This window comes from Camelus bactrianus, chromosome 12 (assembly GCF_048773025.1).
Source record: "Camelus bactrianus isolate YW-2024 breed Bactrian camel chromosome 12, ASM4877302v1, whole genome shotgun sequence".
Taxonomy (NCBI): Eukaryota; Metazoa; Chordata; class Mammalia; order Artiodactyla; family Camelidae; genus Camelus; species Camelus bactrianus.
Window position 1 is genome coordinate 4454076 of NC_133550.1, and position 17637 is coordinate 4471712.

A 17637-nucleotide genomic window follows, 5' to 3' on the forward strand; every position below is an offset into this window, starting at 1 on the left:
ACATCTATAATGTGTACTCAGGCTTATAAACAGACCAAAGCTAGAGATCTCATAGCTTCACTTTAAAACTTACTTATAAGATAGGTATAATAATAGTTGGAGTAAGCTTAATTTGCTTTCTCAAATCACTAAGGCTTACTATTTATGAAAAAGACATTTAAGATTTCTTGACAAAGTCTGACGGACCCATCAGAGTTCTGAGTTCTAAAATGCCAAAAATTTCTTTGGCCTTAAGTTTTCTCTCATTAAGCTAATTAGGCTCAGTCCTATGTCACTGTTTGCTGTATATAGATTTCTGACCTGCAAGACAATGACAGACACTTCCAGTTCCCCAGAGAACTGCTCTGTCACGCAGGCCCAATTGTACCTCCTTATTTGGCTTTTTTGTATCAATGAGAAGAGCTTTAAACAAAGAATTCCATGTTTTAAAACTTTAAGGTTCAATTTATCTTGTCTTCCAAAGCTTACATAAGGCATTTAGTAAGGTCTCTTTTCCTTGAATTATAAGTTAAACCCAGGGTAAACCTCTTATTATATTTTTCTATTAGCCACTGAATATTAGTTTTAGTTTTACATTATATTGGACGGCTCATGTAACTCTATTGGTTTCCTTTATTTTGTTCAATTAATATTTTCTGAGGGACAGAAATGTGCCCAGCCTTGTAATACCAAGAAGGGGAAGCGTTTTTCCATTGAAACAGATCTATCCCATAACATAATTAAGCAAAAAGTTTATATAAAGCCCATTTAAACATACCAATTTTACAAACTTTTATCTCAATTTTATTAACTCTTATACCTTTAATTTTAATATTTATTAGGTTTAATCAATAATTTTTATTTCTAGAAGGAATGCCAGAAGCCCTTTTCTTCTTTTCTTTTCTTTCTTTCTTTTTTTTTTTTTTTTCACTGTATCTAATTTTATAGAAAAGTCTCTGGGATACCCAAGTTTTAGCCAAAGAACTTAGGCCCTTCTCAACTTTTAATTTGATTAATGGGTCTGTTGCCCCAATCATTGATCAAATATCACAGTCTACATATATTATATGTATCTATCCCTATAAATACATACATTTTAAACTGGGGCAAATAAAACGGACTTCTTTGAACTTTAATTTTGGGGGGCAGTAGGTGACCATTTTGGCCATTTTTTTTTTTTAACTTTACGTAGTGTAGAATCAAAACCTTGTCTCAAAATCCAACAATGTCCATTTTATTTATGTCATTCAAAATAACCATCAAAAAAATTTACCCACTTAGGATAATCCACTTATCATTTTTTTTTTCTGCTAAGAAAAAAAAAAATCTTTCGACATTTTTACATTCTTTTTTCCAGTTACTCAACCTAATTAACATTAATTATTCTAAGATTTTATTAACATCTCTAAAAGCATTAATGGGAAAGGAAAAACATAAATGTAGCTTTTTAAACCAGTTTTTGTAAAATAAGTTCTTAGATTAACCATTAGATATATTTTCTACCTTTAAACTTGATTTTAATAGGTACCAATAAAACGGCTGTTTATAATGAGAGCTCTTTCAACTTTCACCAATTTAAAAGTTTTCCAAATTAAGGGATCCATCATATGGCCATCAATTTATATATATATATTGATTTTAAACGAATAAGATGAAGAGGCTTTTCCAAATGAGAGTAGGGGTGCTGCCTAAATAAAATTCAAAAGTTTACTCTCCAAAAGGTAAAGCAGTTCATGGTCCAGACTGATGCAACAAAGGTTAAGATGGCAAAATGCCTGAAAATTGGTACAAAGGATTGTTGAGAATCCCAATTTATTTGTGTGGTCACCATATGTACACAATACTTGTACCTTTTGCATGGCAGAGTCCAAATTTTCCATTAAAAACAAAAAGGAAACATATATATACATACATACACACACATAATACACCCAGCGAAAGATAAAATGTTTATATTTCAAAGACACAGGAAGAGAAATCCAAGTTCCCCCTAAAAGGGTTTTGGTTTTTATAAGTCCAGAATTCCAAAAAATGTTTTTATCAGGCCTGGTTAGTTACTTTAAGAGTGAGATTTTTTTTTTAATTCCCAATTAAATTTGTAAGTATTGTATGTATATAAACCTGGCTGGGGTATTAGTTGGAGGCTGGCAATCTGTCATTTCTTTATCTTTTTTTTCCTTTTCTTTCTTCCTTCCTTTATTTTTCTTTTTTTTGAAAGTTCTATTCCCCATTCTAAGGAAGGGTTGTCAGAATAAAATTACTAGTAGGTTTTCCCGCAGGGACAACTCGATGGCATGAAGTCTTTGCCTATACCACTCCTGCAAGTTTCTCAGTCATCGGAGAAAACTGTTACCAGCCAGGAAGGGGGTCCCATTTTTGGAGTTGAAAGGTTCCTCATAAGAGTTTTACTTTTATTCTGAAAAATTCAATGGAGGTAACCAAATTGAGGAAAACATTAGACCAGCCTCTTACCTAACCACTCAGTCCTGACCCCAGTATCTTTCAACATGGACCCACTCTGGAGGTCCCCACTGGGTATTTTCCTGGTATCTTTCAACCAGCCCCACCTTGGACGTCTCCTAAAGATGGGTGTTTCCCGTTATCTTTCAACCAGGCCCCACACAGTATGTCTCCACTGGGTGGGTTATTCCCCCACAGTATCTTTCAACTGGAGGGCCAGGTACCTGGATACACCGCCAAATAAAACTCAGGATTATCACCCAATATGGGAGATCCGAGAACCAAGATAGACTCACCCAAATTCATCTGGACTCCCCGAGGAGGTGGATGGGCACAAAGGGCCACTGCTGGTACCAAGGCTCCGGATACTCGGAGAATTCAGTTGGAGAAAGTCTGCTCTGGGTCCCTTCATGGTGTCCAAAACTGTTGACTGAAATACATGTGCAGCCTAAAAGTTAAGAGTTATGTTTATATGGCGGAAGGAATCGAGCCGGGATGACAGCCTCTCAGATCGCTCTGAGGGACTGCTCCGAAGAGGTTGGGGAGGAGTTAGGATATATAGAAGCTTTACAACAAAGACCAGGTAGTTGGAACAATAAAACATTGTTTGTTATCTAAAGAAAGCCAGGTATGTCAAGTTAAAGAGTTTAGTGATTTTCTATGTATCACGTGGGCTCACTGGATTCATGCTTTAGACAAGCACCTAGCTATCTAGGGCAAGTATCCTGTCTTTTCTTATTCTCATTCTGTTCAGAGGGCACTGTTGTGAATGGCTGTAGAGGCTGGACTTCAGGACTGTCCTCGCTGGGGGATGGCGGCAGCCACTGATGATTTGGTTTCAGCATTATTTGTTTACAGATATGGTTGCAGTATTTTCATTCACATTGTAGTATTTTCATTCACAGACTGATTGTGGATAATCTGGAAACTTGGAAAGGAACCGAGATAGAATTACTGCAGGTACCTTCTACTTTAATATTCCGTGTGCAAACATAAACACGGATGAAGCATACATTTGAATTTGGTGGTGTAGGGAATGGTTTCTGCACATTACAGGAGAAGGCAAGGCAGAATTCCTCTACTTTGTTGGCAGGGATGTGGGTCCACCTGTCTTTTCTGTAGCGGTTTCTGAGAGTAGTTTATGGTAATTAACAAACATTGACAAACGGTGGCACACATTGCATTTAAGAGCTGGCCTGTGCAAACTTGTGTATTGGACAGGTGGATTGGAGAGAGATGTAGCCCAGGCCTGGGCTCAGATACAGGTTTAAATCGCCATTTCCTCACCAAAGGGCCTTGAACTAGAGTGTAACCTCCCTTAATCTGTTGGTGAAACAGTGAAATGTGCATTATAATATTCGTTTGTTCCTGGGATTGTTGTAAGATGTGAAGAGTATTATAAAACTCATGAAACACTTAACAGGCACTTAGCATTGTTCACTGTGTCTGTCCGCCCCGCTTAGCGTGTGTCACAGCCGTAAAGGTAGCATGTGCATGTTGAGGATGTACTGGTAGCCCCTTGAATAGGTTGTGAATTTGGTGATTTCCTTTAATCCTGGAAACTCTATACGCCATGGGCAGTTATTTTCATTGACAGATGAGGAATCTCAGGGTAAAGAAGACTGTGTAATTTGCCCAAAGTCAGACCATAATTTTGGGTGCTGGGGCCTCGGTCCAGCATGGGCCCCTGGGACTTCTGCCCTCTCCGTTCAGCCCCAGAGCCAGACGTGGGGTCGCCTGTCTCCCAGCCCAGAATATCCAGTAGGCAGCAACACAAACCTGGACCTGTGCTGCTTAAGCAAAACTCCGGAGGGGAGGCAGGTACTAAGGGGATAAATGTAAAAACAGACGACTGCAAACTGTGATCAGCTCTGAGAAGGAAAGGAGCACGCCTCGCCACGCAGAGCTGGGAGCTTTCCCTTCGGGGCTGCTCTGGGGGCGTTCATCTCAGCTAAACAAACTCCGGTCCTGCACCAACGCAGGAAGGCAGGGCGCGTGTGACCAGGTTGACTTTGCCTCGTTGATCATACTCATTCCCCTTTCAGTGGCAGCTCTTACGGGCACTTACCTAGTAAACAGATTTTGGCCATTATCATAACGCACTTTGCTTGGTAGTTTTATTGGCCTCACATTTGAGATGAGGTAATTGAAGCTGGGGAGTTTGTTGCATGCGCGTGATTACCTTGGAAATACCCCCACTGGTCTTTCAACCTAGACTGGTGTGGCTGTTATATCCCAGCCCTGTGAATGGCATCGTGTAGCTTCTACCAAGTGGCGCAAATGACTGACACTGATTTTTCTTAATTCGCCGGAAATGGTATGTGACAATAAGAGAAAAAGGTAGTCAGAAATTGTTTGGAAAACTAGAACAAAATCCAGTTCTTCCCCAGCTGGGGAAGCGTACCCAGTGTCACTCACCCCACTCACTGCCTGGCATCTCCTCCCTGCCGACTCCGTGTTCAGAAGCCACTCTGAGCCTTTGAAGAACATTTTGCCTCATGACACTGTTGACAAGGACTTGCAGCCTCTCTGTCCCTGGTTAACTCTCTCTTCAAAGCCATTTAAATTTTATGCAGGCTCCTCAGCTCAGATGTAAGAATAGCCTCTTTAAACTTCTTGATGCAGCTCCTTAGTGAAGATCTTGTGAAGGAAAACTAGCCAAAACCTGGGAGTTATGCACACAGTGACTGCAACCTCAGCACTTTGTGAAGTTCAGAATCAGAGGGGTGGGAGACTCAGGAAAGGCTATTTAAGGTAGAAAGGGGAAAGTGAAAGGACTCAGGCAGTGTGAGACTGAAGCATCTCGTTCCCAGCTAGCAAGGCAGCTGCGTTCAGGATGGTATGTGAGGAGTACAGAGTTCTCACAAATAAAGAAGTGGTGGGATGGGAGGGAGCACAGATAGATTCTTTACTAGGGAATGAAAAAGTGCGCTGAAAACTTCCTGGTTGAATAAGAGGACTGTGACATGATGTGTTTGAATTTTGGAGAGAAAGGTTTTGTGGGGATAGGCCTAGGAGAACGCTGTCTGGCTAGGGGGTCAGCACAACAGGGAACCACAGAGAACATGGCTGACCTCAGGGCCCCTGCTGGGGGAGGGGCTGCCCGCCATTTTGAGCCCTGGGGGCTGCTTCTGTCCCTTAGCTGGGGCCTCAGAACTCCTTTCATATCCCAGTCCTGTTGATACAAGAAAACAGATGTGGGGCATGAGAAGAGCTGTGTCCCAGGCTTTGGTTGAGCCCCTTGAATGTGCCCCACCAGACGTGGGTCCTTGGCTTCATGCAGGAAAGATTTCAAGAACAAGCCACTGTTGAGTAATGGTAGATTTATTCACAGAGACACATTGAAAGGCAAGAGAAAAGCCACGAGTTGTGGGGTTCGGATGCTCAGATTAAAAGTAGGTACACACTTCACAGACAGAGTGTGGGCCTTCTCAGAAGAGGGAGAGAGAGTGGTGACCGCGAGGTGGCGCTGTTTTGCTCGTTTTCTTGGGCTTGGTTGTTTCATATGCTAATAAGTAGACTGAGCAGCCTAAGGGCAAGGGGCTGGGATTCCCAGGGAGTTGGCCATTTCCTACCCTGTGACCTTTTGTGGCTAGCCTTGGGATGGCCATGGTGCCTTGGGGCATGTTATTCACCATGTTACTATTACAATGGGTGTAGAATGAAGCTCAAGCTCTGCTAGAAGAAGTTATATCTCTTCATCTTGAGCCTCAAGGCCTATTGGGGATTGAATCCTTCACCATTTTGATGTTAATTGTTGTGGCCTTCCTTGAATGGCTGTGCTCTGCCCCCTTCCATCCTGTCTCACTGTGATGACACAGAGAGTGCAAAGCCCGGGCCCTACTCATGCTCCTGCATTTAACAGGGGGATGGGTGGTGTGGGCTGAGGATGACTCTGAGTGGTGAGAAGGATGTTTCAGATTTTCCCACGTGGGACATGGGGACCTGCCAGCAGCCACTGCAGATTTATCTCACAGGTATTATCGCTTGTGTCACTCATTTGTTTCTATTTTTCTTTTTTTTTTTTTTTTTTAATATTTAATCTAAATTTAATATCAGGTTTTTTTAGGAAACAAATTTCTCTTTTTCTTTTCTTTGGGGCTCTTTAGGGTTTAGGTAATTAGGTGTATTTATCTGTTCGTGGAGGCCCTGGCACTTGAACCCTGGACCCCGGGCACGCTAAAGACACGCTCTACCACTGAGCTCTACCACCCGCCCCATCATCTTTTACTTTTTGCTTTAGCTGCCAAGAATCTTACAGTTGAATTTCTAGTCGGCCTTTAACACTTACCCTAACTTCATGGCATTCATTTTTATGACTTTACCTTCCCCTGTTTTCATTTAAGTATTCAATTTCCATTTTGTCTTCACTCTCACTTTTGTCTTTTTGTTGTTATGGTTGTTAAGCTGTGTTTAAAAAAATTGTTTAATTTCTCTTTTAGCAGGAGGCTGAAAGTAAATAAATATGTAAACAAACTTATCACACTTAAATATTTTATACTTTCTAAGCTGTTTAGTAGTTACTTAAAAACCGAATTGAATACTAAAGTGATAAAATTTTTAAATTATTTTTTAATTTTTTTATAAAGTTATAGCTGATTTACAATGTGATATAAGTTTCAGGTGTACAATAGTTGCACAATTTTTATTTTTATGTTCCATTTATAGTTATTGTAAAACATTGGCTATATTCCCTGTGTTGTAAGATCCATCCCTGTAGCGTGTTTATGTTAGATGGAGCAGTTTGTATAAGAAAGCTGGGTAACGCAGTGTCTGGGGAGTGGCTCAGTCTAACCCATGTGCATGGGCACCCTTCCTGTCAGAGCCCAGGCCCTCACTCCTCTCTGCAGGGGAGTGAGTGGAGGCAGCCCTCATCAGCGCTGGCACCACCCTCTCAGTGGCAGTGACAACAGTGACTGTCTGTGGACATGCAAATTGTTGTTCCAGGAGCTTTACATGCATTTCTGCATTTAATAATTAAAGCCCTCCTTTGAGGAATCATTTTATGTTTTTAATGAATAATACAATTTATTTTGATTTTGATAGACTTCAAACCTCCAGAAATTTTACTGGAATAGTACAATAAACGCTCAGAGCATTTCACCTAAAAGGGCACTCTTTGCCCTTTTGTGTCTGGCTTACTTTAGTATAAACTTTCAAGGTCCATCCATTTTGTACCTTCAATCAGTAATTTATTCTTTTGATTTGATAATATCTTTTTTCTTTTTTTTGTTTTTTGTCTACTTAAAAATATTTTCATTGAATTCTAGTCAGTTTATAATGTTGCATCAGTTTCTTGTGTACAGCACAACACTTCATTTACATAAGAAAATTCCTGCATTCATTTTCATATTCTTTTTCAATATAAGTTACTATAAGATACGAAATATATTCTCCTGTGCTATACAGTATAAACTTGCTGTTTACTCTATACATACTATCTGCAAATCTTGAACTCCCAAATTATTCCTTCCCACACCCTCTCCACTCAGGTAACCATAGTTTGGTTTCTATGTCTCTGTGTCTGTTTCTGTTCTGTAAATAAGTTTATCTTTTTGTTTGTTTGTTTGTTTTTTTTTTTTAGATTCCATATGTGAGCGATCTCATATGGTATTTTTCTCTCTCTTTCTGGGTTACTTCACTTAGAATGACATTCTCCAGGTCCATTCATGTTGCTACAAATGGCATTATTTTATTATTTTTTTATGGGTGAATAGTAGTCTGTTGTACAAATATACTACAACCTCTTTATCCAGTCATCTGTCACTGGATATTTAGGTTGTTTCCATGTCTTGCTATTGTAAATAGTGCTGCTGTGAACATTGGGATGTAGGTGTCTTTTTGAATTAGGGTTCCTTCTGGATATGTGCCTAGGAGTGGGATTGCTGGGTCATATGGGAGGTCAATTTTTTGTCTTTTGAGGAACCTCTATACTGTTTTCCACAATGGCTCCACCAAACTGCATTCCCACCACAGTGTAGGAGGGTTCCCTATTCTCCACAGCCTCTCCAGCATTTACTGTTTGTGAACTTCTGAATGATGGCTATTGGGACTGGCGAGATGTGATATTTGATTGCAGTTTTGATTTGCATTTCTCTGATAACGATATTGAGCATTTTTTCACGTGCCTAACGGCCATTTGTATGTCTTCATTGGAGAAAAGTTTCTTTAGGTCTTCTGCCCATTTTCGGATTGAGTTGTTTGTTTTTCTTTCTTATGAAGTGTAAAAGCTGTTTATATATTCTGGGAATTAAGCCCTTGTCAGTCTCATTTATTGCAAATATTTTCTCCCATTCCATAGTTTGTCTTTTTGTTTTGCTTACTGTTAACTTTGCTGTGAAAAAGCTTGTAAGTTTAATTACATCCCATTTGTATATTTTTGCTTGTATTTCTATTGCTTGAGTAGACTGCTCTAGGAGAACATTGCTGAGATGTATGTCAGATGTTTTCCCTATGTTTTCTTCTAAGAGGTTTATAATGTCTTGTATACATGTTTAAGTCTTTAAGCCATTTTGAATTTATTTTTGTGTATGCTGTGAGGGAGTAGTCTAACTTCATTGATTTACATGCAGCTGTCCAGTGTTCCCTACACCATTTTCTGAAGAGGCTGTCTTTAATCCATTGTATGTTCTCACCTCCTTTGTCAAAGATTCAATGACCAAAAATTTGTGGGCCTATTCTTGGTAATTTTGTTTATCCGTTCATTGATGGATGGAAATTGTTTGTAACCTTTGGCTACTCTGAATGATACTGCCATGAATATTGATGTGCAAGTTTTTGTGAGAAAATGTTTTCATTCTGTTGGCTGTACAGTTGGCCGGCCATATCTGTAGTTTCCACTTCATGGATCCAGATGGCTGATTGTAAAGGGACTCGAACATCCTTGGATTATGGAATCCAGGATGGGGGGTTCCTGAAACCAACCCCCCGAGAATACTAAGGGATGACTCTTCATGTAGGAGTGAAATTGCTGAGCCATATATTTCTAACCTTTTGAGGAAACAGCAGACTTCTCCAAAGAAGCTGCACCATTGTCCCTTTCCACTGGCCGCATATGAGGTATCTCTGCCTCCTGAACAACACTTGTTATTGTCCATGTTTTGATTATAACCATCCTGGTGGGTATAAAATAAGATCTCATTTTCATTTTGATTTGGCTACTGATGCTGAGCTTCTTTTCATATGCTTTTTGGCCATTTGTGTATTTTTTTAAATCCTTGGAAAATTTAAAAATTGGGTCGATTTTCTATGTATTGTTCAGGTGTAAGCATTTGTTATATATCCTGTATACAACTCTCTTATTAGATACATGCTTTGCAAAATTTTTCTCCTATTCTGCAGATTATCGTTTCACTTTAGATTTTTAAATATTAAAAAAAAATTCTTTATAGTGGAGGTAATTAGATGTATTGATTAATTTAATTTTTTTGGTAAGCACGCACTCTATCACTTGAGATAACCCCTACCAGTGTCATTTCACTTTCTTGATGATGTCCTTTGTAAAAAAAGGTTTAATTTAGATGAAGTCCAGTTTATCTGCTTTTTTCTTCTATCACTGGTGCTCCTGGTATTGTATCTAGGAAACCAAAGCCTATCCTAGGACCACAAAGATTTATACTGTATCTTCTTTTAAAAAGTTTGTACTTTTAGTTTTTACATTTCTGTCTGTGATCCATTTTGGATTAATTTTATTTGTAATATAAAATATGGGGGTCCAGATTCCAGATTCATTCTTTGCCTGCAGACACCCAGGTTTCCCTGCACCATTTGTTGAATAGACTATTCTTTCCATAGAGTGTTGTTGGCACCCTTGTGGAAAACTGACTGTAAATGTAAGTTTTTTCGCCCTGGGATTTTATTGTGTCTCATAGATTTATTTACACAAACTTATGCCAGTACCATACTGACTTAGTACTATATCTTTTTAGTACCCTTTAAAGTGAGTCCTCCCACTTTGCTCTGCTTCTTCAAGATTGTTTTGGCTGTCCTGGGCCCCTTGCACTTCCATATGAAATTTGGGTTAAATTTTTCAATTTTTGCAAAGAAGTCAGCTGGAAATTTGATAGTGTTTCTACTGAATTTGTAAATCACTTTGGGGAGTCTAACATTTTTAACAATATTGTCTACCATTCCATCAACATGGGATGTCTTCCATATATGTAGATCTTTTAAAATTTTTTGGTGATACTTCAAAATATTCAATGTACAAATCTTGTAAATTTTTGTTAAATGTATCTCACTTTATTTTTAATGCTGTTGTAAATGGAAAGGCTGAGCTTCTTGAGGGTAGGACTATATATCTATTTGTTTATTTCTAGGATTTCTATGCAGCAAATACCGTAAGTTTATATTTGTTACATAAATCTATCCACAACTCTTCCCACCCCCGTGTTATAAGAAACCAAGACCCAGGTTAAGCTACCTGAACAACTATGTGGAATTGAGAAATGAGACCCTTGGGTGGGGCTTTGTGCAGATGATACTGAGAGCTTATTTAAGATGGCTTCATCTTAATTTCTTTTAAACAACACTTTCGGTGTAGTCAGATACATTAAGAACATGCCCTTTTGATGTGCAGAGGAGCTAAGACTATTATCAAATAATTTCTAGAGAGAGTGTTGTACTTGAAATCTAATTTGCATCAATCTTTGAAGATTTATGTTTCAGGAGTTTTGAATAAAGAACACCTGTCTTTATTCATTAGTGACAAATGCTCAAGCAACTTGTAATAGTCTGAGAAACTGCCCCGCCCCGTAGTGCTGGGTGGCTGCAGCTGTAACCGGAGTCAGGGCTTACCTTTCCCAGTATGCTTGTGCTGATCTGCTCAAAGGGGTTCCTCCAACAGTGTGTCTGTATTCTGTTGGACATAGCCATAAAACATTGAGTTAAGGTAGCTGGAATGCATTATATTCTTATTAATAATAAGTAAGCACATATTGAGTGCTTACTGTATGTTGGGAATTGTCCCTCAGCCTCACATGAATATTATTTCTCTTAAAACCTCACATATTTTCTTGTTATTCTCACTTTACAGATAAGGAGACTGAGAATTAAGTCTTCTCTCTTTTGGGTGGAGCTCATTATCAATGACGAGAAGTTGTAAGGAAAAAGATATTGATTCATCCTGAGAAATCATTTTTCTGAGAGTCAGCAGTGAAGAGGGTGGACAGTGAAGAAGGTGATCATTGTTTGATTGAGAAGAGAACCGGGTTGTACGGAGTCAGCATCCCTATCCTGGACACAGCCATTGTATAGCTGCGTGGTGGGTGAGGCGGCGAGGCCGCGCACGAAACGTGGATGCCCGGCCATTGGGCTGTGCTCAGGACCGGTGGGGCTTTATCCTAAGGGCAGTGGACAGTCATTGACAGATTTTAAGTAGGGGAAAGGGGTGCTCTCCTAGATCACTTTTGTCTTGTAGAATGCTTAGAAACATTTAGAAGGCTCAGCAGGAGGTGATGTGATGAGTCAGATTAGGGTGGCTGCCAGGTGTAGGAGTGTAGAATTTTCAAGTGGTTTTCAGTCCCAGTTTTGTGGCTCAGTAGCCGTGTCACTTTGGATAATGGACTCAAGGAAGTGAAACAATTTATCTAATCAATAAATGCAGTGATGTACCGACCTCCCAGGACTGCTGTGGAGATCCAGTGAGATAATGTGTGCACAGTGTGCAGCATGGTACCCAGCACAGAGTCAGTGCTGAGTTAGTGCCAGTGAGTATCTGGTAGGACAGGTATGGGTGGTGGGACTCGGTGACTGAGGAAATCTGGGCCCTGAAGGAGGGGTCCATTCACATCTGTGAGTGATGGGCCTGAGCTCGGAGAGGCAGAGAGACCTTGCCCCCCGACCAGGGGCCCTGGGCAGGACGGCTATGGGAGGAGAACCGTGAAGTCAGCTCTTTGCAGGTGGAGTTGTAGTTGCCCTTGAGAAATCTAAGTGCAATGTCACGTGCTCAAAGAGGAGGTCTGGGCCCAGGCTGTGAATTTTCCTATAATCTTAATCCCTGAGGACGCTGAGGTATTGATCACTGAACGTGAAGGCATATTTTACAGGACAAGTGAATAGTAGTATCATCTCTGTCATCAAAGCTCATGCCTCTTTATTCATCACCCACTTTGCTAATTGGATACTTACAGAGCTCAATTCACCAACCTCCCCTGGGCTCAGGCTCCACAGTAAAGAGCTGGTGAGCCTCCCTCCTTTCCAGAAGATGACACATTATGCTGGTATCTTTCTGTACCTCGCCAGACTTAGAATTTTAGTTTGTTGATTTAATTCTATATTCTGTTAGCCATCTCCTGACAAGAGAGACGTTTTACCTCATGGTCATATTTCAATTAGCTGTTACTGAGAATTGCTGATCTGATCCATAGAGTAATTATTATATTAACCTTGTAGAGTATTTATCATTTTTCTGTCTTTGCCCTTTAATTTTGTATGCCCTTTCTCTATCCTTTTTGGGGCCTTAATTTTTTTTAATTAAAAGATGTCTGTTTGCAGTTAAGAAAACAAAAGAAAAAATACACATGATAGCTAAACTTAGAAAATAACTAGTGTGTTTTCTGTCTCGGCAATGAAGGGTTGTAGAAACTTGTGAAAACCTTCATTACATAAATTTCTTAAAATGCGGATTAAGAAATAAAACCTTCCTTCCTCATCTTTCAAGCTGCACAGCTAATTGTCAAGAAAGTGAGGGGAAATCCTCAGAAGCCAAGACAAACCAGAAAGCAGGGATTCTGGGTAATACATGAGCCTTAGAAGCCCTGGGGTGCCTGTTGGCTCCTGTACTGAATTTCAGTTGCCTTGACAGGAGGGTAGGAGGTGAGCCCGTAGCCTCTCACACTGGGAGTTGGATGACTGATCATATGTAAAGCCAAGCCCATCCCGAGAAGCATGGTTTACTAAAGGGTGAACTAGGGAAAAAAATTTCCTCAAAGCAAGACAGTAGGGAAAGTCAATTTTGTTGGAAGAGGGGAAAAATAACAAATCCAAAGTAAGGATATAGTTTAAAGCTCTTCTTGCTTGAGAGTGACCACAAACTCCTGGCAGAGAAGCAGAGCTACTCCTGGAATGAGAAGCTGTGTTTTGAATGGATTAGTGAACAGCCATTCCGAAAAAGGCCTCCAGAGTATTGTGGATCAAGATACTTGAATGCAAACACCTCTCTTCCAAGGTCTCATTCAAATAACCGGAAATGTTTTAAAGGAAAGAAGCCACAATCATATTTCTGTTTATTGACATTACTATATGCTAGGAATTCAGAGGTATCTATGGAGTTGACTCCTCATTTATGGACCTTACTTTCTCTTTGGGGAGAAAAACTGACATAGTTGGGAAGCTTGGTAGAGGGAGGTGTTAGTCTGTTGCAATTAGCCAGGAGAGGAGATTAAGAAAGCAGTGAAGGGTGGGTGAACGTTTTAGCTGAGGACAGACAGTCTTGTTCAGTTAGCTTTTAATTGCAGGCTCAATGAGCTGTCACTGTAGGGAATAGATCTCACGGAGGATGGGCTTAGCCCAGGCCTCTTTAGAATGGACACGTGAAACTGGAGAAAGACAATCAAATCTGTGCAGACATTAAAGTTCACTTGAACATGCTCCATCACTGAGCCAAAGATAGGACAAATATGCAGCACTTCTTAAGGACAGAGGAGTGGTTTCTAAGGTTCTCCAAGAATGAATCCCAGGGAACCGGGATGGCCAGTTGTCAAACTGTGACTTTGCTCTTTGGACGGTGTACCCACCAAGGGTATTGGTATAGGTTTCCATTTCTCTATAATACATGTCAGGTGATGAGGACGTGGGCACAAGTATTTGACACCTTGTCGAGGCGAATTTGGTTACCTGCCTAGAAGCACTGGCACATCTATGGCTGCGTCATACATCTTGCCGCCCATCCCGTTCCTCGGCTCAGTGATCATGGCAGAGTGGTCCCTTGTTGACCTGTCCGTCTCCTCTGTGACATCATAACCGACGAAAAGACCGGAGCGTATTAACGTGGTTTTCTTAAAGTCAAAGGATCAGATCAAATATGGAGTCAGATTTGTTCTTTCCTATTTCAGTAGTGCCATGAAGAAGGCAGTTTTGGCAGCTTATTGTAGGGCCCTGGAGGATTTCTCTCTCAGCCTCTGGGCACCTTTATTGAAAACCCTTCATAGCTGTCTAGCGTGCTGTAAAACCACTCCACCTGTTTTGCCCTGAAGATGTGTTCAGTTTATAACTCATCTATACTCCTTGGAAAACAACTCAATAAAAACTCAGTTGGTTTTCCACCAGCCATGGGCAGGGGTGGGGTATACCTTGTTATTATTTCATAAAATAATAATAACAATAACAATAATAATAGTAATAATAATAATAAATAATTATAATAAAAGAAGTCTTAAAACAGCACTGGGCCCATAGGAGAGAGTCAATAAATGCTTCCTGGCTTAAGTCAAAAGTGATGACTCAGTAATTCCATGGCTGCTGTATTTGCTGAGCTAATAACTCCTTTGCTCCATTACACATTTTTTTTAACTGAAAAAGAAATACATGCAAATGGTTAAACAAATTCAAACAGAGCACAAAAATACACAAGTGAAAGAAGTTTACCCTCATCCTCTGTTCTTCCAGCCCTCCCTGGAGATGCCACTGTTTACTAACCTTTGGATGCTTTTCCAGATATGGTATACACACTCCCAAATATGTATGTAAATTCCTTTAAAGTTTTAGTTATTTTTAACTTAAAGGGATTTAAATCCTCAAGTGGCTTCTGCCCGGGTAATAGAACACAACAAATCTGACTGCATATTAGATCTTTTCATTTGAGTTTAACCCTATGCTCTGTCTCCTAGGCTTCATCTTGCATGTAAAACAATGTTGCTTAGAGCCTGAAATATACAGGAGAGCCTATTCTAAAGGCTCTGACCTTTAAGGATATTTAACACTTTTACATTCATAAAAAGATAACAAATTACAGAATAGAAAATAACGTTTGTTTTGTTGGAGGTTTACAGAGATTTGACCCAGGCAGATAGCTGGAAGAACAGAAGATTCTAACAAGAAGGAATTCCTACACCAGGAAGATTGCAACAACCAAGCACGTAGGAAAGGAGCCTGAATTCTGACTTGGGGAGATTGTTTTCCAAGACATTATTTTGCCATCTAGGTCTAAAGAGACTTGCTATTCCTTGCCCCAACACTTGGTCTCCCAACTTATTGGCCTGTCCTGCACTGAGGAGAATGAATTTGGAATCGGTAACACTCCTATCTACCTAGCAAGCTGGGCACTGGAACTGAGTGTTAGGGAAACAACAGGCCAGCCATGAAACAAGCACCACTGGGAGGGTTGGCGTACTCAGAATTATTATGCCGGCGGGCTCAGAGGGGATTCTGCTCCGAAGTTCTGAGCAACTCCAAGACATGCACATGAGGTTTTAAAGGGTTAATTACAAGTTAGGGGTATTAGCCAATAAGGCTCAAACAACAAAAAGCAAGAAATCAGTACACTGGAGCTTATCAACTTGTAATAGATCACGTTACTGACACCTGTTGAGGTTGGATTTATGAGTTAGCTTGTTAGCCCACTAAACTGACACTAAACTTCAGATTTACGAGTTAGCCCAGCAGAATTTAGATCAGTAAACCGACACTTATCCCACTTAGATTTGTGACTTAGCTTGTTAGCCCAGCTGGGCTTTTCCTTTACATGATGATAGCTCTCCCAAACCCAGGAAATTACTGTGAGCCCTTGATGGTTCCACTAGGCTGCGGTGTGGTTTACCCAGGAGGGATGGGGACTGTGCACCAACACTCAGGCAGTCTGCTCTGTCTGGGGTTCTGATCTTGTACCACCCCGCTCCCCGCCAGCCCAACACCTGGGAGAGTGGAACTAAGGCAGAGATCATGCCTGGCTGTTTCCCAGCGTGTAAAAGGGGAATAGGTACTCTTTCCAAGGTAGTTCTGAGCGACAACACCTGCGGGTGCTTGGTTCCCAGAGCAACAGAAAACCCAGCTCCGCGTGGGGGCAACGGGTGTGATACCCATAGGGGTTCTGCTGAAGCATCGGATGGAGGGCTGGATCAGAGAGGTAAAACATGAGCTGCGGGCCTTGAAGGGTAACAGAATGGTACAGAGGCAGGACTGCCGCCTCCTTCGGGGTGCCCCCAGAGGTAAAGCTTTTTCTCTCCATCTCCGCTAAGACCCTCCCCTCTCCAGATCCATCCCTTTTCTCTGCTCTTCCTGTCCATCTGTCTCTCTCCACTTTTCCCCTCCTCTCCTCCCCCTCCCATCTTCTCCCTCCTTCGTTGCCCCACCTTCTCTCGCAGAACCCAGAGTGGATCGCTGGCCCTCCTGCGCATGGGCAGTCGGTGCCAGCTGGACCACGGGTTGGAAGCTCCAGCTCCGAGCCGGGGATCGGCCCCAAAGGCTTCTCAGCTCTGTCGACCTGTAGGCTTTTAGCTCCTGCCCGGGGCCGGGGCATCTGGCTGTGGTAATGCAAGGTGGGGGTTCCCGGGAAAGGGGTCAGGCGGCTGCGGGATGGCGGTCGGCATGTCACAGCACCCCAGGGCGCCAGTCAGCCTGTGTTCAGCTGAATAGCTAGGGCCAGATCCCTCTGCCCGCTCCACATGCCCCGGCGCCCCGGCCACACCTGTCCATGGCCAGGGGTGCACCTGCCTCCTCTCACCCAGCCGGGCTTCCCTCAGTCCGTGGCTGGCGTCCCCTTCCCCTCTCCCGCCCGCGAAACCTCTCCTCCCGGGCTGCCTCTCCTCGGCCGCCGGCCGGTCCCCGCCACTGGGCGGGCTGTGTCCCGGGTGGGCGGGGTCTGCGGACCCAAATGGGGGCGGGCGGCTGGGGCTGGGGTTGGCCTCCGAGCGGGGCTGCAGCCCGCGTTTCCACCAACCCCCCACCGCTTTCCCTGCCCCGCGACACCGGGGCTGCCCTTCTCTTCCTTTCCTGCTCCCTGAGGACAAGCTCAGTGGCGTGGGAGATGCTCCCTGGGCTGAGAGCCTCCGGCTGTAAAGCCCAGCTTCTGGTGGAGTGGGGAAATTGGATCCTCAGTGCTGAGCGAGCTTCTGTCTCCTCCCTCAGTGTTTCTGCCCCAGGTAAGTACCTTGAACACTTTCAGGTGTTATGATGGCGGTGCTTGTTGATGTCACGTGTTTTTATAGTGCCAGGGATTACAGTGTTGAAATCAGGGCTAGGTTCAGTTAAAAATGAGCTGAA

The 17637-nt window shown here is 42.0% G+C and overlaps 1 protein-coding gene across 28 annotated transcripts in view; it reads left to right on the forward strand.

The window, feature by feature from the left end:
- The window catches only part of LOC141579338 (trafficking protein particle complex subunit 9-like), a 147232-nt gene that overhangs the window by 68826 nt on the left and 60769 nt on the right, over positions 1-17637 (forward strand). For 26 of the 28 annotated variants that reach the window (XM_074374550.1, XM_074374548.1, XM_074374534.1 and 23 more), the window contains one exon: positions 11474-17516. The gene's annotated coding sequence lies outside the window, so the exon portion shown is untranslated. The remainder of the gene's footprint in view (positions 1-11473; positions 17517-17637) is intronic. The other 2 variants (XM_074374523.1, XM_074374524.1) reach the window with 2 other exon arrangements.